At 41.1% G+C, this 25,331-nt stretch overlaps 1 protein-coding gene and 1 pseudogene across 1 annotated transcript in view; one reads left to right on the plus strand and one right to left on the minus strand.

Annotated features, from left to right (window-relative positions):
* Positions 1–25,331, minus strand: part of Znf800 (zinc finger protein 800) — a 193,372-nt gene that overhangs the window by 150,573 nt on the left and 17,468 nt on the right. The window lies entirely within an intron of this gene.
* LOC128098416 (60S ribosomal protein L11-like) lies at positions 3,110–3,666 on the plus strand (annotated as a pseudogene).

Consider the following 25,331-nt stretch of genomic DNA (forward strand, 5'->3'; position numbering starts at 1 on the left):
AATACGTTTGAGAAAGAGTGGAGCAGGATTGGCCACACAAGGTTTCAAAGCCTCTGATTATTACAAGTTGTACCTCTCAGGAGGCTGAGGCAGGAGGTCACAGGACCAAAGCCAGTCTGGGTTACACAGTGAAAGTCTGGGAAGGAAGGAGGGAGGGAGGGAGGAAGGGGGAAGGAAGGGAGAGAGAAGGGAAGGGGAAGAAAATAAAGAAGTGAAGAAAAGAAAATAAACACAATATATTCAGCAAAAAGAAAAAGAAATCCCTACCTTCTGACAGGATCAGATGGTAGGGATACTTGGCTGACCATTTGAAAACAAAATTAGATCTCTATGTCTTGTGTTTAAAAAATACATAGTTTAAAGATTTGAATGTAGAAATGAAACCTTAAAAGCATCCTAGGAGAATATGATAATTTAAATGTAATCCTAGAGTGAACTGTTTTCATCAGACCCAGTGGCTGTGTACTAATGACTTGACTATAAAACATCAAACTTTCATATACTGCAAAGTTCTTTTGGGAGATTTTTAAGACCGGAAGGAAGCTGTCTGTAACAGCTCCTAAAATTCACTAAGGATTCCACCATTTAAAAGCAGGCAGAGGGTAAAAGAAGTGTTTTACAAAAACCTTTCACATTATAAATGTGAGAAGATTCTATTGGTATTAATCAAATAAATGCAACAAAAATGCAAATTTTGCATGCTTTTACAATTAGATTTGCAGATGTTAAGTATTCGTGATTAATATAAGAACATCAGAAAACAGTCCGTGAAAATGTGAATTGGCTACAGCTTTTTGGAAAACAACTTGGCAGTAGCTTTTGAAAGTTTAGATGTATGTACTCTTTGACTCAAAATTCCACATTTTAATATCAATCCAAGAGAAATATGTTCTCAATTATAGTAAAATATCTCTGTACAAAATTTTTCATACCAGTGATTTAATGGCCAGAAAGTGGAAGAAAGGAAAATTAAATCCATACTATGTAAAATTGTGCAACAGCTTAAAAGAATTATGTGACCGTGAATATTCTGATATGGAAAGTGTGGGAGATACATTAAGAGAAAGTAGGAACTTCAGTAAACAATATGATCCTACTAATGTGAAAACCTAATCTTATGTTTTTGTTTTTGTACCAACAGGTATCTGTAAACACATAGGAAAGGCACACCAGTTTGCTGCTGGTGACTCTTTCTGGGAAGGGGCTTACTTCTGGGGTTCAGTGCTGTAGAATAATCCTTCTGTACACTGTGTGAATATATGTCGCTATGACTGGTTCAATAAACAAGCTGACTGGCCAATAGCTGAACAGGATAAAGTTAGGCAGGAAAGCCAAACTGAGAATGATAGGATGAGGAAGGATGGAGTCTGAGGAGTCACTGGCAAACGCAGAGAAGCAAGATGAGAATGCTGTACTGAGAAAAGGTACCAAGCCATGTGGCTAAACATAGATAAGAATTATGGGTTAATTTAAGTGTGAAAGGTAGTTAGCAATAAGCCTGAGCTATCAGCCAAGCATTTATAATTAATAGAAGCCTCTGTGTGGTAATTTGGGAAGTGGCTGCCAGGTATTTGGGAACAGGCTGTCAGGACAGGAAATGTCTGATTACAGTTTAGGACAAGAAACCCAGCTATAGCAGGTGAGTCCAAGACCATCCTGGCAGAGAACATGACAACAGACAGGAAGACATGCTGGAGCAGTAGCTGAGAGTGTAGATAAGGATACTTATCTACAAGTAGGAGGCAAATAATGTTGTGGGCTTTTGAAACCTCAAAGCCCACCCCCACTGACATACCTCCTGCAACAAGGCCACACTTCTTAATCCTTCCCAAACACTTCCATGTACTGGGGACAAAGTAATCAAATATATGAACCCATGGGAGGCATTCTCATTCAAACCACCACACAAACATTTTTATTTTACATTAAGAAATACATTTTATATTATGACCCATAACACACACACACACACACACACACACACACACAACTAGCACAAAAGATTCATAAAATAATAATTATACTGATTTTTGAGATGAATGTTTTCTATTCTGTTTTATTTAACAATCTTTGAAAGTCTATAACTAGGGGAGGGGAGACTCTCAACAGACTGGGTAGAGAAGAAATGCACCACCACACAATAAAGGCCAGAGATGCAAAGTCACAGCTAACATCATCCTCACCTGTGTTAGTTTTCTAGTCACTAGGACAGAATGCCTGACACACTACTTAGGAGACCTCGGTGTTCCGGAGGTCTCAGTTTACCATGACACAGAAAGTATGGTGGAGCAGAGCTGTGTAATTCATGGAAGATAAGAAGCAGCGTGAAGACAAGACAAAGACACACATCCAGGGAGCTCCTTTCTCTACTCAGGCCCTACCTTCCACAGTTCCACTGCCGCCCAATAACATACTCAGATTTTGATCTATCAATGGATCCATCATGGGAAATGTCTTGTGGAGGGGAGGGGGAGGTGGCTCAGTCGATTCGGTGCTTGCTGCACAAGCATGAGGCCTTGAGTTTGGATTCTCAGCACCCGTGTGAAAAGCTGCACATAATGACACATGCCTGCAACGCTACCCAGGGGAAGCAGAGACAGAAGGATCCTCAGAGTTTGCAGGCCAGACAGTCTAGCCAAACTGGTGAGCTCCAGGTTCAGTGAAGGACTGTCTCAAAATAAGGTGGAAAGGGCCTGAAGAGATGGCTCAGCAGATAAGAGCGAATACTGCTCTTGCAGAAGACCTGAGTTTGGTTCCCAGCACCCACACCGGGCAGCTTTTACCACCTATAACTCCAGCTCCAAGAGATTCATACGGTCTTCTTACCTCTATAAGCACTAGCATCCACATGCGCGCGCACACACACACACACACACACACACACACACACACACGATAATAAAATTAATTATTTAGAAAACATAAGGTCGATCTGCCTTTGCCTCCCTTTCATCCCTCTCCATCCGAGGCCAGCGGAGCCCACAGGGGTTTTCTTGCCAGTGCCCGGAGGAGGACGGAGCCCGCGATGCTGGTGGCACTAAGACCCGCATGGCTGTGCGGGCGCAGGGCTCGCCCGTCACGTCACCTCCCATTCTAGGAAGGGATTGAGCAAGATCAAGGCGAAAAGGAGAACCCCATGCGGGAGCTTTGCATCGGCAAGCTCTGCCTCAGTATCTGTGTTGGGGAGAGCGGAGACAGACCCAGGCCGCCAAGGTGTTGGAGCAGCTCACAGGCCAGACACCTGTGTTTTCCAAAGCTAGATACACTGTCAGGTCCTTTGGCATCCGGAGAAATGAGAAGATTGCTGTTCACTGCACTGTCCGTGGAGCCAAGGCAGAGGAGATTCTGGAGAAAGGCCTAAAGGTACGGGAGCATGAGTTGCAGAAAAATAACTTCTCAGATGCTGGAAACTTTGGCTTTGGGATTCAAGAACACATTGACCTGGGCATCAAATATGACCCAAGCATTGGGATCTACGGCCTGGACTTCTATGTGGTGCTGGGTAGACCAGGTTTCAGCATGGCAGACAAGAAGCGCAGGACAGGCTGCATTGGGGCCAAGCACAGAATCAGCAAAGAGGAGGTCATGCACTGGTTCCAGCAGAAGTATGATGGGATCATCCTTCCTGGCAAATAAATTTTATCCAAAAGGCCAATAAAATTTTCTCAAAAATGCAAAAAATAAATAAATAAATAAATAAATAAATAAATAAATAAATAAATAAAAAACATAAGGTCAAGAGCAACGGAAGAAGGAGCCCAGCGTTAATTTCTGATTTACATGCACACATGTATGCGCACATGCACATATACATGCACACACACATGCACACATTAAATGTCCTTTGGAGATCCAGGTCTTTGCTGCAGGGAAACTCAAGGCCTCTTAAGTACCTAAGCCTCTATCATTCTGTTCATATTACCCATTTTTTTTTTATTTATTTTAGTTTTTTAAGACATAGCCTTGGCTGTCCTAGAACTTGCTCTGTAGACCAGGCTGGCCTCAAATTCACAGAGATCCTGCCTCTGCCTCTCAAATGCTGGAATTAAAGGTGTGCGCCACCACACTCTGTGGTGATACTTTGTGCTCTAACAAATAAAACTTGCCTGGAAATCAGAGTACAGACCTAGCCACTAGAGGCCAGGCAGTGGTGGCACACACCTTTAATCCCAGCACTTGAGATCTCATGCCTTTGATTCCCAGCACTTGGGAGGAGGAAACAGGAAGTGATATGGCTGGGCAGAAAGAGGGAGTGATAAAGCAGAGTGAAGACAGGAACTCAGCCCTTTCGGTCTGAGGATTTAGGAGAGGTAGGAAGTCTCTCTAGTTGTTAGCTCCTTTACTTCTCTGGTCTTTCATCATTTACCCCAATATCTGACTCTGGGTTTTTATTATTAAGACCAATTAGAATTCATGCTACAACTTATCAATTTTTATGGGCTCTGAGAATCCAACATTCCAAGTAGAAAGGATTTGTATTAGGGAGAGACTCGAGATTTTATGAAACTAAAATATCTAAGAGAAAAATTTCCTCCATCACAGTCTTAAATTCTAGCTTTTAGTGTTGTTCTTTCTGTTAAACATATACCCCACACTACTTCCAACATTCCTTGGCCCAGCACCCATTTCCCACACACCTGATATCTTATAACATGTAAAATCCGGCTCCTTCCAGAAATGGAGTACATTCAATTATGAAAGCTCTACCTTTAATCATAAGGCTTCTTTGATAGCAGTGGTATTTGCATCTAATTCATTCACTTGCTTCATCTCAAAGTCCCACTCTGTCTAGTGTGTGATCAGATGAGAAAAGCCATGCCAGCCAGAGTGGAATTCACAAAAGGTCACTTACACAGTTTGCACTAATTTTCATCCTGCTATGCCTTGACATTTCCTAGGAGAGCAAGTTTAAGAGAGAAATCTCACATTAAGTCACAGACAGAGTTATAGAGTACAAAGTCACTTCATTCCCTAACACATGGGACAAATCACTGGAGTGGGATCACTGGATTCACCTTTGCTCTCCACTCAGAAGTCACACTACTGCTGGGGACTTTGGTTACCTAGCTCCTCATCCAAGATGGCCTGACTTAGGGTCATTTGGCTATTAGTTATTCAAAAAGTAAGTCTGAGCCGGGCGGTGGTGGCGCACGCCTTTAATTCCAGCACTCGGGAGGCAGAGCCAGGCGGATCTCTGTGAGTTCGAGGCCAGCCTGGGCTACCAAGTGAGTTCCAGGAGAGGCGCAAAGCTACACAGAGAAACCCTGTCTCGAAAAAACCAAAAAAAAAAAAAAAAAAAAAAAAAAAAAAAAGTAAGTCTGTGAAAGGCAGAACTCAGAAAGTCAAGGCTCAGGAGAGAAATCACAAGTTCAAGGCCAGCCTGAGACATAGAGTGAGACCCTACCTCAAAACAATAATGTATTCTGTGGTGTCTGAAACTGTTACAAGATTTGATGGTGCTTAGTGGATGGAGGTTGAATCCTCTTACTAAAACATATTTGGGAAATTTCCTTCTCCACGTCTATTCCTCTAGGTCATATATCTCTGCCATTTTCTCCACGAATAACATGAACCACAAATATGACTTCCTTGAATAAAATTGTCTCTTCTTCCCCCTTCAGACTTTATCCTTCACCTTTTCCTGCTCCCAAAGTGCTGTTTGGTGCCTTCTATATTCTAGTACTTGACATAGACTTCAGTACCTTCCATGTGTCCTACTGTGAATATTTCAGAAACATGGCCAGTGCATCTTCATATTTCTTAAGCTAGCCACAGTGCTCAACACATGGATAGTAAGCGGTGTTTTGTTGAATGAGTGATTCTTTTTTATGCAGTCATTTATCACTTTGGATCAGTCTTTCTTTTTCTACTTTGAATGTCTCTCCCATTGCCCAAGGAATTCAATTGCATTCCTTCCCTTGACATGTTTTTATTTTCTTTTTATTTATATGTATTAATTACACATATTATGGGATTCATTGTGCCACTTCAACACATGCTCACAGTATGACTGGATCCAATCCTGCCCTCCCCTATTCTTCCTGTAGTAATCACTATTCTCTGTTCACTCAGGTTGATGATTTTCTGGCTTCCACGTATGACAAAGATCAGGCAGCATTATCTTTCTGGACTGTTTTAACTAACTCTGAACTGCTTAACATGACGTCTTCCAGCTCCCCCTAAATTCACTGTAGATGACAGGCTTCCATTTTCCTTCATGAGTAAACAGAATTTTGTCGCATGTGTATAATACTTCTTCATTCACTTCCCATTGTGACATCTTACTTCCCTATTCCTTTGCAGCTAGGCACTGCATAAATACACTCCCTTGCCATTCTAACTCAAAGAAGGTAGGGTAAACAGACGCAAAAGAAAAAGGAAATAGAAATCCAGTTCCCTATCTATTAGGGGCCATATGGTTTAAATGGCAGCTACATCTCTTCATTCTGAAATTCTCCAGAGACATGTTTTTAAATTTCAATACTGAGAGAAGTTTAAAATGCTGAGATTATTTCAAAAGAATAAATACTGAAAATGTGTGAACTGCATAATAATTAATGGTTAATATTTAATGAACGTTTAATCTGGGTCGGCTCTTGTTCTAAGTAAATTTAATTTTACTTTCTTAATAGTCTTGATATTTGGCAAGATAGATCTCTCATCCTGGTCTTCAAGAGTACCGTGGCCGCTTGCCTTGCCAGCTCTTTCTTAGAAATTTTATAAGCATCTCTGCAGGGTCCACAAAACACTCTCTATTGAGCATTTAACTACATTGAATTTGTAAATCTTGGGGAAACAGCAATTTCTCATAACATAGAGTCTTTGTCTACAATGATATTGTATATCTCTACTCATTTAAGCCTTAATATCATTATGTAAAATTTTATAGTTTACTTCAAAAGGATTATATTTATCATTTGGTGGAATTATTCTTAAGTATCCTTTGTCATAATTGTAAATGGAATGTTCTTTCTTGCATTTTCTATTTGTTGATGCAAATAGTTTATATGCCACCTTCTTATTAATTCTATGAGAAACCTAGATTCTTTCAACTTTCTAGGTGAGTGCTCATGTGACCTGCAAATAATAACTTTTTGATTCTTGTTTATTTCTTATATTACTGAAAATCAAAATATCCATGAGAGCTGACAATAGTGGATCTCTGCACCTCTTCTGAGTCTGAAAAAGAAGGTTGCACCTGTCAAAAATCAACTGGTTGTAAATGTTGGGGTTTGCTTTCTCTGTTTGGATCTGTTGATGGGTCTACTGTGTTTACGCCATGACTGTGTTACTTTGGTTATCATGGCTCTCTGTTTGGATCCATTCATGTCTACTGTGTTCACGCCATGACTGTGTTACTTTGGCTATCATGACTTTGCAGTATATTTTAAAACCAAAGTGTATAATGGTTCCAGCTTTTTATTTTTTTATCAATATTACTTTGACTTCCTGAGATATTGTATGCGCATACAAATTTTATGATTTTTTTTACCATGTACACATATACACATAAATACATAGATAGGCCTGGGATGTAAGTATTTACTTAACCTACACAATGTCCCAGGTTCAATCCTCAGTACCATCACCAAAATAATACAATAAAACAAATATATATGTATATATGCACATACACAAGTTTACTCCAATCCTCTCTCATTGTGAATTGTTGTCATGAAGATTTATATCTTTTTATATTACATATCTCTTCACAAATTATTATAACTATCCTTACATTAATACATTTTTACTTTTTAATAATTTTGTTTTGAGACATAATCTCATGTAGCCTAGGTTGGACTTGAAGTCACTATGTAGCCAAGCATATCCTTGAACTGAGTAATACACCCAATTTATGTGGTGCAAAGGATCAAATCCAAGGCCCCCCACGTGTTAGGCAAGCACTTTACCAACTGAACTATATTCCAGCCTGTTTCAACTTTTAATCTTCATACTAAGACATGATTTGCATGCCACTAACACAGAATTAGAGCATTCTGAGTTTCACTGTGTGAGTACTTTAATCAGTGAATGTGGGGTTTCGTGTTTCTTTGTTCCTAGTTAGCATCCTCTGTTTTTGGCTTGGGTTGCTCTCTGTATCTTGCTTGTAGAACTATCTTGGTGGCAATGATCACCTCAGGTTCTGTTTGTCTTGAAAAGTCTCCTTCATTATTGAATGAAATAAATTTATAGCTCTTAAAACATCAATCTGTTTCAGTATGTATTAAGTGGCGGGGGGTGGTGAATAAGTAGATATGCACAATCCATAATCTTTAACTGTCCCAGACTTGGAACTTCTTCATGTTTAAATTCAATCAACAACAGCCCCCTCCTTCCAAATATCCCCCTGACTAATAAAAGCAGCCCTCCTGATGTAAATGCTACTGTTGTCTGTATTTTAACCCTAGCATTTAATTCCTACAAATAAAATGTTATCAGTTTATGTGAGTATGATTTGTCAGATATTCAGTTTGGGTTTTTGTTTGGTTGGTTGGTGGGTTTGGTTTTTTGTTTGCTTGTTTGTTTGTTTGCTCGGCAGATCTTCTAACTCACACCTCACTTCTGAAGGCGAATTCTCTTGTTGCTTTTGAGACCAGTACTCTCAAAATGGGGTTTATGAACCAATAGGGTCCCTAAGATCCTCTCAGGAGCCCCCAGATCAAAGCCACTTCATACAACTACCAAGATGCTATTTGTCTTTTTCACTGTGCTGGCACCTACTTGATGGTCTAACAGCAAAGGTGGCCAGAAGTTCTGGCGCCTGAACACAAACCAAGGCAGTGAGTGGCACCGAACCGTGCATGCTAACAGTCACTGTGTTCCTCCTCACTGCTGCACATTCACAGTAAGACGCCGGTTTCGGCTAACAATGCACTTGCTGAAGCAGAAAAAAATAATTTTATTGAATCTTGACCTTTGAGCGATGTCTTTTTAATATTCTCTGCGACCAAATGAGAAGCACAAAAAACACCTCTGCTGAATACCAATGTAGGATGGTTGTCTCGAGGAAAAGCCCTGATGTGATTGAGTAGTGAGCTGACGTAACCGGCTTTTTCAAGGAACCCCATCTTTACTTAAAAGACTGACTGGCAGGTGAACTGTGGCTATTCAGACTGGGATAATTGGCAGACATTTTCTCAAAATCAAATGAAGCCTGCCCCTTTAAGTGAAACAACTGACAGAATGTGTTGCCAATGAGAAGATTCAAAGTTTTCAAGCAAAACTCAGAATTTTAGAAAACCTGTGTGTGTTGCCATGATGCCCTAGCCCCCCAGTACGTGGGCTTTCGTCAGAAGCTCACCTGCGGCCTCAGTAACTACAGCTCCAGTGCCACCAGCTGAAAGATGTGCAGAACTGGAGAACCAATGTTTCCGAAACAGAAGAAGAGCTGGACATGATGATACAGACCTGTAATCCCAGCACTCAGCACTTGTGAGGCAGAGACAGGGAGATCTTGAGTTCAAGATCAGCCTGGGCTATATAGGGATACCATTCTGAACAACCACAACAAGGAAATATAAAATTGCTGCAATTTTACAAATGGATAGATTAGTAAAACAATAGATTAGACAATTCATGAGAAAGGGGAAAATAGATAAATTTAAAGAAATCACCCATGATGCAGTATAAAAACAGGAGGAGGTAGAAAATAGGAAAGGGAACTTATCACCGGCAATTTGGTTCTGTTTGGAAAGCTAATTGTTTTGTACCTCTCTGTTATTTTAGATAATTCCTTGTTACTCTGTCATTCCTGGGGATAGCTGGATGTTTCTTTAAACTTTTCCTATATCATCACGTAATGATCTGTATCCAATAAGTCTAGAAGTCTATTCGCATTAGGGCTCTGTGACCTCTGTCACGGTGACACAGAGCCCTTAATGTCTGCCATTCTGGCGACCTTTGATCGTAAATTTCTGTTTAGCAGATTTTTTTTTTTTTTGGTTTTTTGAGACAGGGTTTCTCTGTGTAGCTTTGCGCCTCTCCTGGAACTCACTTGGTAGCCCAGGCTGGCCTCGAACTCACAGAGATCCGCCTGGCTCTGCCTCCCGAGTGCTGGGATTAAAGGCGTGCGCCACCACCGCCCGGCTTGTTTAGCAGATCTTAACCTACAGTGATCCTGAGGAACTGAGAATCCTTCCTCCACAACAAGTCCACCGTTGCTTCCTGGGGGCGAGGCTGGGGGGAGATGCCGGCAAGGGGCACACTTGGAAAGATTGCTTATTGCATTTCCTTTCCCAATTTCAATCTTCAATATCTCCCCCCCCCCCCCCCCCCCCCCCCGCTCAACACTTTTAGACATCTTCCTCCTTTCCTACAATCCTAGTACCACATTTAATATTTCAATGTTACTCAAGCAAATATCATAATATAATTAAATTACAACTTTATGTGTGCCTCCCACTGTTCCATTCAACTTTATTTAGAAGTGGTAATAATGTTTCCTAGAGACTGGATGAAAAACAGCCTTGATTCAGAAACTAGAACTTCCAATTCTAGAAAGTAATTATAACTTTGGACTCTTAACCCTCCTCCTCTCCCTGCGAGCTTCTTCAGGCTGCACACCCACAATGAGAGAAAGGGTCTTGCAGACTTCCTTCCTAGTTCGTTAACACATACTTCTCTCCTCCCCCACCCCCTTCCTTCTCTGGCTGATGTTTTGATGGGGAGGGGCAGTGTCAAATCAGGAAGACAGAAAAAGGACAGGAGCAAAGTATGCCCACATGAACCCCCTCGATCAGAGAGCAGTGAGTTCCTCAAAGCTCACTAGCCACTAGACTTCTTCCTCCTGCAACCTTTAGCCCAGGTGGATGCAATTATAGCCTCTGTGATCATTCACGATTCCCCACTTGGCCTTTTATGTCAGTGACACCTAACAACCTGTTTTCTGGCACTTTCTCACTCCTTCCAGATGGCAAGTCCCCCACGTTCATACAATGAAGCAGAGCTCTCTCCCTCTCCCTTCCCCTCCTCCTCCCTCCCCTCCCTCTCCCCCTCCCTCTCCTCTTTCCCTCCATCTTCACCTCCTCTCCCTCTCCCCCTCCCTTTCTCTCGCCCTCTCCCCGACTCAATAGAGTGGCTAGTCAGCTCTCCTTATCCTCTAGACTCCCAACACCAGAGTCATACTACTCCCTGCACACATCACATCTCTCCAGATGTTGTAAAGTCCTCCCCGTGTGCAGAGAGGAAAAGCAAGACATCACTGTCCCTTGAAAGTTCCCCTCCCCTCTGAATACTTCCTTTCTTTCCACTGCTGACCCTTTTCTGACTGCTGACCTACTAGACCATAACGCCTGTTCTCCCAGTTCTCACCCTCTCTGGTAACTACCGCCTTGGTAGCTCGAACTCAAGGGGAAGACTTCCAGCCACGGTGCTGTTTCTCGTTATGAGCACGCCTTGACCGGGCTCTGGCTGTGTATCTAGTTCCAGCAAACATAAGGGAAATTAACTTGTTCAGATTTCATCAATATCGGATAAAATGCTTTAAAACAAGGCTGCAGGTTTTAAGTCATATGTTGAAAGCCCAGAGCTGTGAGGAATGATGTGGACACACCCATAAGTCAATGTCCGTTTTGGGAAATAATTGCTGCATTGTATTATAGCAAAGGTCTGATGTCTTCATTATGCATTGCGCTTCATGTACCATATTACATGGGTATGTCCAAGCCCATTTTTACCTCATTTGGATGCACATGAGGCTATTTATTCCTCCAGATACACATTGTGTAATTATTTTCCGCTCTAGTAAATGAATAGCTTAATTAGCACCTTAATTTGATTTTAAAGGCTGAAAAATATAAATAATAGTGCACTCTCTTTAGAAAAAGTATCCTAAGTAATCATACTTTCTGTCTCTTCCTTAAATACATAAACTTTAAAAAAAATTCATACAAAAGTAGAAAGAAGAAAGCAACAGCCCCTCAAAGCTCTTTTGGGCAATTAGGAGGCATTGGCTTGTTTACATTAGAGAAAGCACAAAGGTGGCTGAACACAGGCCAGGATAATTAGCAGCGCAGGCCTCATTTGAATTATGCGCCACTTTAATGCATTTTAAAACAACGACTTGCAGTCCCGTTTTATCCTTGGAAGAAAATCGATAGCTTTTCTACTAGGTATGACCAGAAAAAACAGATCTGTTTCCTGCTTTCTTGGAAAAAAAATGTATCTTCGCAGCTTTGTAGGCCTAGTTTTTATAATAACTAAAGCATAAGTAATAATCATCACATTTTTATTTATATAATGCTTGAACATGAAAATGGGGCATTCTTCTATGTAGAACTCCACCATATGATCACCATATTGTTTCTGCAAGCCTGCTAACATGTTGACTTTAAGGATCATTTAATATGATCAGTAATAAGAGGATAAAGGCTACAACCACCCAAGCGACTCCCTCAAAACAAAGTCAGGCCATGAATTTTACACATTTTCTTCTAAATTTAGGTTCTTTGGTTTTTGATCACAAAGTACTGACGAGCAAGAAAGAAGTGAGTGTCTAAGCGTGCTTTGTGTCCTAGGAGACAAACAGGGAGGAAAGGGACCATTTCTGCTTTTGAAAATATAAATGCAGAAAACTGGGTCTGCAGAACAGCAGACCCTTTGATCTGAAAGCTGTAATCCAGACCAGTGCGAGCCCTCCATTAACATGTTGAACACACACAGCTCAGCTGTGTCTCACAGTAGCCTTTACTCAGACCTCAGAACATGTGAAAATCATGAACACAACCTCTCACGTCCAGTCTGCTCTAGCCCCCAGCAAGATGCCATGTGAGGACAGAAAATACCAATGAGGCATAGAAGATTCCTGTCTATTGCAAGGCATGGCTGGTGCTTAGGTAATTATCATGGCAAGGTAGAGAGTGAAAAAAAATGCTTACAGTAGAATCAAAGCACTAGGGTTATTCCCAGAAGGGAGCCACTCCTTCTGCAGGGAAGGACCAGGAAAGTCCAAAACCACCCTCAAACAACCAAATAAAGCCAAGAAAGTGAACAGGCCTCGAGAAGAGCCTTAGGGTCCCCAGTGTACGTATGTCACACTCGCTCATCATGCAGACACAGTTCCACTTCTTTTGTAGAACCTGTTTGCATAAGCCATATATAATACATTAATTAGGGCCTGTCAGTCTCAGAAATGTGTACCAGCAGGAGTTAGTGACGCCAGGTCAAAATGTGTGTTTGGGAAATCTAAAAAGACAATGGAGACACCCTGGGTAAGTAGTAGCTGGCCTCACACATGCATTATTTGGGGCTTCCTTAGCACTCTGGTCATCTTAGATTGGATATTTAAGAACAGTGAGCAAGTCCTACCAGATCTGAGCATGAAGTGGTGAGGGGAAGGAGTCCACAAACCTAAGACCTTCCTGTGAATTCTCTTAGACAGACAGAAAGGAGCAACTAGCAAGACCAAAAGGGAAAGTATTGCCAGCTTACCCTGAGCTTTCTGCCTTCTATGTGTACCTTTACTTCCTCTTTGTTTTGAAAGCACAGTGGCTAATAATTATAAAGTGATCTTTATCTTTGGAGGCTTATTCCCTTTGGTAGATTACCTATAATCAAGCTATAGTTGTGAACACTGGCTATTCTACCACAGTCCTTGAAAATATACATTTGTCATTTCCAAGATGTAGTATGTAGTCATAACATTCAGATTATTTTATTACATTTCTGACAATCAAATAGAGTGTATAAAATGTTCTCTTTAGAAGTAATAATTTTTTCCAAAAGTATAAAGATCTGATTATGTATTTTTAAATAGCTCTACCAGTGCATGTAGCTGCTAGTTTGTGAGCTGATTTAATTTGACATGTGAAAATTAATGAATATTCTATCTTTGATCTATGCATGCAATTTCATTGATTTTAGCAGAATCTGTCTTCAAGGGCAATAGTAGAATCTCTCCATAATTATCTTTATCAGTACAGTACTATATTTATTACAAAAGTCATTCCGCTTTCTATACTGACTTTTTTGAAGTTCAGAGTACATACATTATATTCCATTGGCTGAGTTCATTCTAGATGCAGAAATGAAGTCCATCATGAAGCTTGTCTTAGTCACTGTTCTATTGGGGTGAAGACACACCATGACCAAGGCAACTCTTATGAAAGAAAGCATTTAATTGGGGACTTGATTATAGTTTCAGAGGCTTAACCCATTATCATGGCTGGGAGCACTGCAGTGTGCATGGTACTGGTGCAGTAGCTGAGAGTTACATCCTGGTCCACAGGCTGAGGGAGGGAGGGAGGGAGGGAGGGAGGGAGGGAGGGAGGGAGGAGAGAGAGAGAGAGAGAGAGAGAGAGAGAGAGAGAGAGAGAGAGACACTAACTCTGGACTTGGCATGGGCTTTTGAAACCTCAACATCCACCCCCCAGTGACATGCTCCCTAACAAGGCCACACCTCTTAATCCTTCTCATCCTTTTAAGTAGTGCCACTCCCTAGTGACTAAGCATCCAAATATATGAGTCTATGGGAGCCATTCTTATTCAAACCACCACACTTGGTAAATAAGATAACCAGAACAAAGGTTTATTTGAATTGATAACAGTGAACATTCCTGAGTATTTTAGGGGTAGATAAAATAGACATTTGTGTTTCTTTACTATATAACCCAGATGAGCCAAAGGCATCTGACTCTTGTATCCTCTGACCTGTTGCTACCATTTAGTGTTAATACTGACATGAATTAATGTATATAAATCTTATGGTTTAGTCTCAACCTTCAAGAAAATAATTTTAAGCTTTTCTTTTTTCCTAATCCCATTCCAAAACTCACTCTACCACTGACCTCAACCCCAGTGCAACAATATGATGTGGAACCTAATTAGATGCTTAGCCACTGAAAAGTGCACTTCCAACTTCCCACTTCTCAAAACAGAAAGTAATGAAAATATGAAGAAAATAAAACCAGCTCACAGAACCTTTTCAAATAAAGCATCAGTTGCCATTACTCAAGCCCACAGCAAAACAAATTGAGTAGGATTTCTCATAGGTTCCAAACGTAACAGAATGTTTCCCGATTATTTTTCTTTAGGAAAGATCTGCAAAGTCAGGTATTTCTTGTCATATGTACACATGAGAAAAGAGCCCAGCACTATGCTCCAGAAACATCAGATATATTTCCAGCTTCTTTTTACTGTTAAAACCTGCCATCAGACAGTTTATCTGCACAGTAGATGTCTACTTGGACACCAAGTGACAGTCTTACTAAATGTGTGACACTATAAACATAATCTCTAAGTACTAAAGACACAGGGTTTTTTTTTTAATTAAAAGCATCTATTCCATCAGCAAATGTCACTAAAAAAAAATGAATCATGAAATTCAATGTAAACATAAAACTATAAAATTCTCAGAAACAAAAAATGTAGAAGAAAAGCTTGAACCTAGGCTAGAAAAGAAGTTCTTAGACATGGCATAAAAGACATGATCCATACAAGGAAAACCTGACAAACCAGGCCTCGTTGATTAATTTGACTTAATTAATTTGATGTTAATGAACTATGCCTGTGTGCTGTAACAGTGAGTTCTAGTATCTATCCCAGGCTGGCCTGGAACTCCCTAAGTAACCCAGGCTGGCCACAAATTCATAATCTATCTCCCTCAACTTTCTGAGGCCTGCAATTACAGGCACGAACCACCTTGCCCAAGTAAGTTAAGGACTTTTGCTGTGCAGGACACTGGATGAGAAGGGTGAGAAGTGAGTTTCAGAGTAGGAGAAAGTATTTTCAAGTTATCTATCTGACAAAAGATTAGTAGTCAAACATATAATGAATTCTCCAAACTTAACACTAGAAGTGAACAATTAGAAAATGGGCAAAGCCAACCAGGCAGTGGTGGCACACAGCTTTGATCCCAGCACTCTGAGGGCAGAAACAAACAGATCTCTGTGAGTTTGAGGCCAGCCTGATCTACAGAATGAGTTCCAGGACAGCCAGGGCAGTAACATGGAGAAACTCTATCTCAAAAAAGAAAAAGAAAGTGGGTAAAGTCATGAACATATATTTCATGAAATATATGTTCGTGAAAATTATATACAGGTACTAAATTAACACAGAAAAAGTTATTCAAGACCATTAGCCATCTGGAAGTTAGAGATTAGAACAACTCACGCCGGGCGGTGGTGGTGGTGGTGGTGGTGGTGGTGGTGGTGGTGGTGGTGGTGGTGGTGGCACACGCCTTTAATCCAGCATTCAGGAGGCAGAGGCAGGCAGATTTCTGTGAGTTCGAGGCCAGCCTGGGCTACAGAGTGAGTTCCAGGACAGGCGCCAAAGCTACACAAAGAAACCCTGTCTGGAAAAACCAAAAAGAACAACCCACAGTAAGATGCCACTACAAACCTGCTCAGAAAAGGGGAAACGAAAACTAGCAGCGACATGAAATACCAGTGAAGGGGCAGGAACATGGATCACTCATACTGATGATGAAAACAGTCCCTCTGGAAAGCAACTTGCCAGTATGGCAGACTGCAGGATGGCCCTCAAAGATGTCTACTTATGGTTTCATGAACTTTTGAAAGTGCTGCCTTATATGGCCAAAAAATTAAAAAATAAAGACTTTGCCAGTGTAGTTGAGTTAAAATGTGAAGAGACAGAGCCAGGCGGATCTCTGTGAGTTCGAGGCCAGCCTGGGCTACCAAGTGAGTTCCAGGAAAAGGCGCAAAGCTGCACAGAGAAACCCTGTCTCGAAAAACCAAAAAAAAAAAAAAAAATGTGAAGAGAGAGAGATGATCCTGCATTATCTAGGTGCATGCAGCACAGTCACCGAGGGTCTCTGAAGGAGAAGAAGGGAAGTTAGAGAGGCAAGGATGCCACAAACCTCACGTTAAAGACAGAAGGCCGACACAGGAATCAAGCCACTCAACATCCTAGCATTGCATGGGCAGGGATGTGGGAGCCCCACCCCTAACCAGGGAGCTGCAGTTGATGATTTTTTTTAACTCTTTGTGGGCCCGCCATCCAGATCCCAAATGAATACATGGAGACTTGTTCTTATTTATGAATGCCCGGCCTTAGCTTGACTTGTTTCTAGCCAACTTTTCTAACTTAAATTATCCCATTCCTCTTTAACCTTTTGCCTCTGGCCTTTTTACCTCTCTTTATTCTATATTCTTGCTTCCTTCTTACTCCGTGGCTGGCTGAGTGGCTGGGTGGCTAGCCCCTGGCATCCTCCTCTCCTTCTCCTTTTCTTACTCCTCCCTCTTCTTCTTTCAAACCTAGATTTCTCCTCCTATTTATTCTCTCTACCTGGTAGCCCCACCTATTTCTCTCTTCTGCCTAGCTATTGGTCATTCAGCTCTCTATTAAACCAATCAGGTGTTTTAGACAGGCAAAGTAACATAGCTTTACAGAGCTAAACAAATGCAACATAAAAGAATGCAACACATCTTTGCATCATTAAACAAATATTCCACAGCATAAACAAATGTAACACATCTTAAACTAATATTCACAATAAGGAGCTATGGACAGTTAGTGTCTTATGGGGGAAGGAGTGTCAATTTTCTTTAAGGGTATGGCTCCTGGTAGGTTGACTATACTCCATGGATGACTCTACACCCAGAAGTGTACAGGCAGCACAAATAATTCAATGGGTTATTTTTAAAGAGAATATAACTGGGTATAGTAGCTCATACCTTTAATCCCAGCACCCAGGAGGCAGAGGCAGGTGGATCTCTGTGAGTTCAAGGCCAGCCTGGTCTACATAATGAGTTCCAGCATAGCCAAGGCTATATAGAGAGACCCTATCTGAGAGAGAGAGAGAGAGAGAGAGAGAGAGAGAGAGAGAGAGAGAGAGAGAGAGAGAGAGAGAGAGAATACATGAAATTGGGGAGATATTGAAGGGGCATATGGGTGGATGTGGGAGGAATTATAGGGATAATATAGTCAGAATACATTGTTTGAAATTCTCAAAGAATTAATAAAATATTTTTAAAAGAAAAAAAGATGTATTCATTATTGTTAAGCTTGTTTTATTCATTTCCTTCTACTGCTTGTTTGCGTTTTCATCAATTTCTTTAAGGGATTTATTCATTTCTTCATGAAGGACCTTTATCATATTTATAAAGGCTGTTTTAATGTCTTTTTTTTTTTTTGTGTTTCAGCTGTGTTGGAATGCTCAGGCCCTGTTGTGGCAGGTTTACTGGGCTCTAGTGGAGACAGAGTGTCCTGTCTGTTATTGAGTGTGCTTTTACACTGGCATCTAAGCATCTGGAAGTGGGAAGATTGTAATTCTGGGTGATGGTATCTGGTCTTGTCTTTGTTGGGTGGGTGTTTCGTTCCTTGCTTTCTGTTGTCCTCTCTGGTTCTTAGGACAGTGTGGTGACTGTAGGAAATTCTTCTGAGATCCAGATAGATGTGGCCACTAGGAGTTTCAGGTAAAATGTGTTTCTGGGTATCGGAAGCTGACACTTAGAGTGAGTTTGGGCTAGTGGGGACTGAAGTCCACAGGACGAAGTAAATCAGGGTGTTCCACCAGGATCTGCTCAGTCCCCTGGAAATGGGAGCAGAGAATGAGGAGAGGCCAGTGCACATGGTCTGCTACAGAGCTGGGCATGAGACTGGGGGTGGACTTGGAGGAACGAAGGGAGAGGTTAATCTGCAATTAGCCTACCTGCTTCACTGGCCAGAGTGACTGGGTAGATTTTTAAGTATTTTCACCATAAAAAGAATTAAGTATGTGAAGTAATTCATGTATTGAGTAGTTAAATATAGCCATTATACAATATATATTATATTTCAAAATCTGTTATATGCCATGAATATACATATATATATATATATATATATATATATATATATATGACTTTTCAACTGTTAACTTGGACAGATTATTTTAAAGACACTTAGCACTAACACTATACTAGGCATGTGCTCTCCCACTGAACTACATCCCCAGCTTCTCTTCCTTTTAACAGATGTTTATATTCCTCATACACTCAAATACTGCAAGCATTTTAGCAGAACTACTTTTGTACCTACTATAGTAAGTATTTACGTATTGATACTGATTTTTGTTGGTTTTTTTCAAGACAGGCTTTCTGTATCCCTGGCTGTTCTGGAACGTGCTCTGTGGACCACGCTAGCCTTGAGTGCAAATTTTTCTAGTATAAGAAAGCAACTCCTACATCAGTTGTGATTTCATATGCTAAAATTCTGCTATCATCTTTGCTATGTCCAGTTCTGATGCCCTCGTACTCTTTCTCTAGAAGGATGGTTAAGGGTTCTGGCTCTCCAATCAGATTATTTGGGTCATATACCAACTCTGGTCTTCATGATTTATGTGTGCCTAAGTCCTCCATGACCTAGGTTCCTCAACTTAGAAACTGGGTGAAAAATATTTATTTAAAAGGGTCATATTGTAATTAAATGAGTTAATGTGCACATAGAAAGTCCTAACTCTTAAGTAAACACTCAGTAAATATACTTAACCATTACTTGTGCTATTTCTTTCTCCCTAGAGGGTATGCTATGACTGCATACAGACAGGATTCAATATCCTACGTGGAGAAGCTGTAGGACACAGCCAGTCGTTGATGAAGGTACATCCATCCTTGTGATGGCATGAACCTTGTTGTCAACCAATGACTAACTCCTGGGAATATCCACATTCCCTGAGAAATCATTTATCATCTCCTTTCCTTTCTTTATGCACTTTCCCTCTACATTCCTGCCACACAAGACAATCTCTTCAGTTAGGCTGGATTCAGAGTGTCTCCAAATAAATAAGTTACTGCTTTAAAACTTAGAAGACATAGTTTGTGTGTAGAATAATAGAAAAAACAAAGAGTTGAAAAGTTTTTTTTTTTAAAGTTGGAACTTTTAATTTAAAAAAACGCAAAAATAAAAAACATAAAATGTACTATTTTAAAAATTATTTAGGCGCTGGGAGGTGGTGGTGCACGCCTTTAATCCCAGCACTCGGGAGGCAGAGGCAGGCGGATCTCTGTGAGTTCGAGGCCAGCCTGGTCTCCAAAGTGAGTTCCAGGAAAGGTACAAAGCTACACAGAGAAACCCTGTCTCGAAAAACCAAAAAAAAAAAATTATTTAGGCATTTTATTCCATAAAAAAGTACTTGGTTTTGTTAGATCTGTTTTATAATCATTGCTGTTTTTATTTTAGACAATGTATGAGAGGTAGAGAAGATACCATTAGCTAGTCAGTTCTTAGAGATTTCAAACATCTTTATCCAATGCTAGTTCACCCTAAAACATCTTCCATGTCTCACTGTTTACCCAGTTACCATGATTTAAGCCCACTGCCTACATTACCATTCATACAACCTTCTGTTAAACCAGTCTCTACCTCTAGCTTCTACTTAAAAATCAGATTCTGCAGGCCCCATCACCTTCCTAGAATACTAATCTGTTTATGTCATATCACTGCTACTCTATGATTCCCCCCATTTCTACACAGCCAATACTAGACACCTTAGCATCAATTTTAAGATCATACACTACACAAGTTCATATTTGCTCATATTTCATCTGACTGAAATTACACACACACACACACACACACACACACACATTTTCTACACAAACAGTGATCTTACTTTGGCTCAACAGAAAGTTTGTAGGTTGAGCCAGTGTGGCAGCGCACACCTATAATCCCAGCACTAGAGAGACAGGGGAAGGAACATCACTGCAATTTTGAGGTCCTCTTGGTCTACACAGAAAGCTCCAAATCAGCTCCAGCACACAGAAATACCCTGTCTCGATGTTTTAAAAGAAAGAAAGTCTGTGGGTTGAATTCGTTGACTGTGATCCTCTAGCAGTCATAAATGACAGCCATCAACTGTGATCCACACCTAGCCACAAATCTAACAAACCTAAGAATAAAGAGGTTGTCAGTTTCCCCAATGCACCTCCTTGCTGCAAGAATACTCCACTCCCACTTCCAAAAGAAACAATCTATTGATGGCTACTGCTCAAAGCAGACTGGGCAATATTGATTACAATGACCACTCATGTTGACCTTTAACTGCTGGGATTCAACCTTGAACTTTCTTTACTTTGTGTCTCTAGTTTTGACTTTCTGCATCATAAATCAGATCTGGGTACATCTTCCATGACTGCTAATTACTGGATTTTCTAGGAATCTTATAGCAAAATTACTGGTGCCAAATATGTTCCCTTGTAAGGTTAAGATCAGTCTTCAGTGTCTACCTTCCAGGCTTTTGATTTCATCTTAGGCTCAGCCATTACGAGGAATAATGATGCAAAATAACTAATTCCATCCAACAAAACAGCAATGCTATGCTGTTATCATTCACCTTGTATGTTGGTAGAGTTGCCTTCCTTATACCATAGGCATACCATACCTATGCTACTACATGTAGCAATTTCATAGTCATCATGGATAAGTTGTAACCATGATCAAACCCATCCAACAGGCGAGGAAGTCATTCTTATTTCTAGACTGTAAGTACCTAAACTGAATCCTGAAGATCAGAATTATTTTTCTCCAGTTCCAGTAGTACTCTAGGAAAATTTTTACTCAAAATAATCGTTGGTCATATCTAAGAAACCAGATGACAAGCAAGGCTAAATCACTACTTATGAAAATGTGGAGAAAAAGGGACTGTGTCATACCCAACCCCAATTGATACATCTGCAATGAACCCCTACACCTAAGGCTCAAGGAAAATAACAGAAACTTGGGAAGAATGACTGTCAAAGCCAAAAGTTTAGTATAGCTGTGGTGAGATGGGTGTTTGCTACATGTGACAGGGAAGCTGCACCCATCAACTCTGAACAATATGATTGCCTGAACAAGACCAGCATAATGACACTAGTTGACATGCCAATGTGGACAGGGGAAATTCCGTATGGTTCCACCCCTAAATGAAGAGCTAGAGGTGGGCAAGGCCTGATGGGAAAGTGAGAATCCTCCTCCAGGAAGGAGCTCCCACATAGGCTGTCCAATCCCAAGTGGTCAGTCCAAATATAAATAGACTCAGTAGGTTATATACATAGATGTGTTCATATATATAATATGCATGCAGATATATGCAACAAAAATAATTAAATAACAGATCATGACTTTGGGAGGGGGATGAGGGAGGAGTTGGGGGAAGGGCAGGAGTGACGCAGATACAGTACTCATGTATGAAGCTCTCAAAAAAATTGTTAAATTTTCAAAACACACAGGATGGGTGGGCAGATGTAGGTTCTCAGAAGCAAGGCTGTCTGTCCTTGACCTTCACTCCTGTCCCATCCCCCTCATCACCTGTCCTTTCACCAGACAGTTTCTGAGTCTCTCGGCAACTCTCTCAGATCCACAGTGAAAGGCCTGAGAGAAGTTAGACTGGGCTGCAGAGCATTCCATCTGCAGGGCTATTCTATTTCAATTAAAAGTTGAAAGTCCAAGTTGGGTAATGGTCTGAAAAACAGCAGGTGGGTGAGATGCATAACTGCTTCTAATAGTACGTCCTTTGGGTCACAGAACCAGGCTCTGTGAAAAACAATAAGGAATTAACTGCTTTACCCATTCTTAATCTTCTCGGAACTGCCAATACCAACCCCCCACCACCACCACCCCCCAAAAAAGAACTGGGCCCAGGGCTCTGTGACTCTTGGCCGTGGGGTGAGAGACTGGAGCACACCATACACCAGCTGCACTTAGATCAGCACAAGGCACAATGGAGGCTAATGGAAACACTAACTAGATATTTATTATCAGACAGTCTTACCTAAGTGTTATTCTTCTGCAGTTTGTTGCAAAGAGATGAAACTTCTAGAATATAGAAGAAGCTATTCTCTGGATGTGAAGAGGCTTGCATTATAATGTGTTTATGTTGACACTTTTTAAGGGGGAGAGACATCTAACAAAATCCATGCGATAAATCAAAGTGTAAAGTATAACATGAGAAGAAACTCCCAAACCCTGCTGTGTACTGTATCCCAACACTGACATCTGTTGGCTGAAAATGTACTGGATCCTCCTTGGCTAGTCCACTCCCTCTTCCTCTGAGGCCAGAGGACAGCTCCTTCTGAATGATGCAAACATCTCACCATCTAAGATATGGCATGTTCTTCATTCTGAATCCATCACAAACTCATAGTCATGACTTCTCACATTACCCTTTAATTTTTATGAAATTAGGTTTTTTAATGTCAATTTGGTTTCTTTTTGTTTTGTTTTGTTTTTGTTTTTGTTTTTGTTTTGTTTTTCCGAAAAACATTTGTATTTGAAGGGTGGAAAATTAGAAACTCTTTTACAAATTTATATAATTTTTTTTTATTTCACAGTTAACTCAATTTCACACATCAGCCAGAGATTCCCCTGTCTTCCCTCCTCCCACCCCAACCCTCCCCCTCAATCCACCTTCATTCCCACCTCCTCCTAGGCAAGGTCTCCCCTGGGGAGTCAACCCAGCCTGGTAGACTCAGCCGAGGCAGGTCCAGTCTCCTCCTCCCTACACCAAGCTGAGCAAAGTGTCCCAGCATAGGCCCCAGGCTCCAAAGAGCCAGCTCATGCACCAAGGACAGGTCCGACTCCACTGCCTGGGGGCCTCCCAAACAGTTCATGCTAATCAACTGTCTCCCTTATCCAGAGGGCCTGGTCCAGTTCCATGGGGGCTCCTCAGCCATTGGTTCACAGTTTATGTGTTTCCACTAGTTTGGCTGTTTGTCCCTGTGCTTTTTCCACTCATGGTCTCAATATCTCTCACTCATGCAAACCCTCCTCTCTCTTGTCGATTGGACTTCCGGAGCTCCACCTGGGGCTCGGCCATGGATCTTTGCATCCACTTCCATCAGACCCTGGATGGGAGTTCTATCATGACAGCCAAGGTATTCAGCCATCTGATCACCAGAGCAGGTCAGTTCAGGCACTCTCTCAATCATTGCCGGTAGTCTACAGTGGAGGTATCTTTGTGGATTTCTGGGGACCTCTCTAGCACTCTGCTTCTTCCTGTTCCCCTGGGGTCTTCATTCATCATGGTATCTCTCTCCCCATTCTCCCCCTCTGCTTCTGATCAAGCTGGGACCTCCTGCTCCCCTAAGCTCTCTTTCCCCCGACCTTTGCCCTCCATTACCCCCTCCACCCCCAGTTTGCTCTTATAGATCTCATCCACTTCTCTGTCGTTGGGAGATCCCTGTGTCTTTCTTGGGGTCCTGTACTAGGTAGCCTCCCTGGAATTCTGAGTTGCAGTCTGGTTAACCTTTGCTTTAGATCTAGTATCCACTTATGAGTGAGTATACAAATTGGAAAGGAAGAAGTCAAGCTTTCACTATTTGCAGATGACATGATAGTATACATAAGTGACCCCAAAAATTCGACCAGGGAACTCATACAGCTTATAAACACCTTCAGCAATGTAGCAGGATACAAGATTAACTCAAAAAAAAATCAGTAGCCCTCCTATATACAAATGACAAACAGGCTAAGAAAGAAATCAGAGATACATCACCCTTTACAATAGCCACAAATAATATAAAATACCTTGGGGTGACTCTTACTAAACAAGTAAAGGATCAGTATGACAAGAACTTCAAGTCCCTGAAGAAAGAAATTGAAGAAGATGTCAGAAAATGGAAAGATCTCCCATGCTCATGAATAGGTAGGATTAACATAGTAAAAATGGCAATCTTACCAAAAGCAATCTACAGATTCAATGCAATCCCCATCAAAATCCCAAAACAATTCTTCACAGACCTGAAAGAACAATACTCAATTTCATATGGCAAAACAAAAAACCCAGGATAGCCAAAAGAATCCTGTACAATAAAACAACCTCTGGAGGCATCACGATCCCTGACTTCAAGCTCTACTATAGAGCTACAGTAATAAAAACAGTTTGGTACTGGCATAAAAACCGACATGTGGACCAATGGAACCGAACTGAAGACCCTCACATTAATCTGCACACCTATGAACATACGATTTTCGGCAAAGAAGTCAAAACTATACAATGGAAAAAAGAAAGCATCTTCAACAAATGGTGTTGGCATAATTGGATGTCAACATGTAGAAGGCTGCAAATAGATCCATATCTGCCACCGTGCACAAAACTTAAGTCCAAGTGGATCAAAGACCTCAACATAAATCCAGTTACTCTGAACCTGATAGAAGAGAAAGTAGGAAGTAATCTTGAATGCATTGGCACCGGAGATCACTTCCTAAATATAACACCAGTAGCACAGACACTGAGAACAACAATTAATAAATGGGACCTCTTGAAACTCAGAAGCTTTTTTAGGGCGAAGGATACGATCAACAAGACAAGACAAAATGACAGCCTACAGAATGGGAAAAGATCTTCACCAACCCCACATCTGACAGAGGGTTGATATCCAGAACATATAAAGAACTCAAGAAATTAGACATCAAAA

This window comes from Peromyscus californicus, unplaced genomic scaffold (genome assembly GCF_007827085.1).
Source record: "Peromyscus californicus insignis strain IS unplaced genomic scaffold, ASM782708v3 Scaffold_6__1_contigs__length_162567912, whole genome shotgun sequence".
NCBI lineage: Eukaryota > Metazoa > Chordata > Mammalia > Rodentia > Cricetidae > Peromyscus > Peromyscus californicus.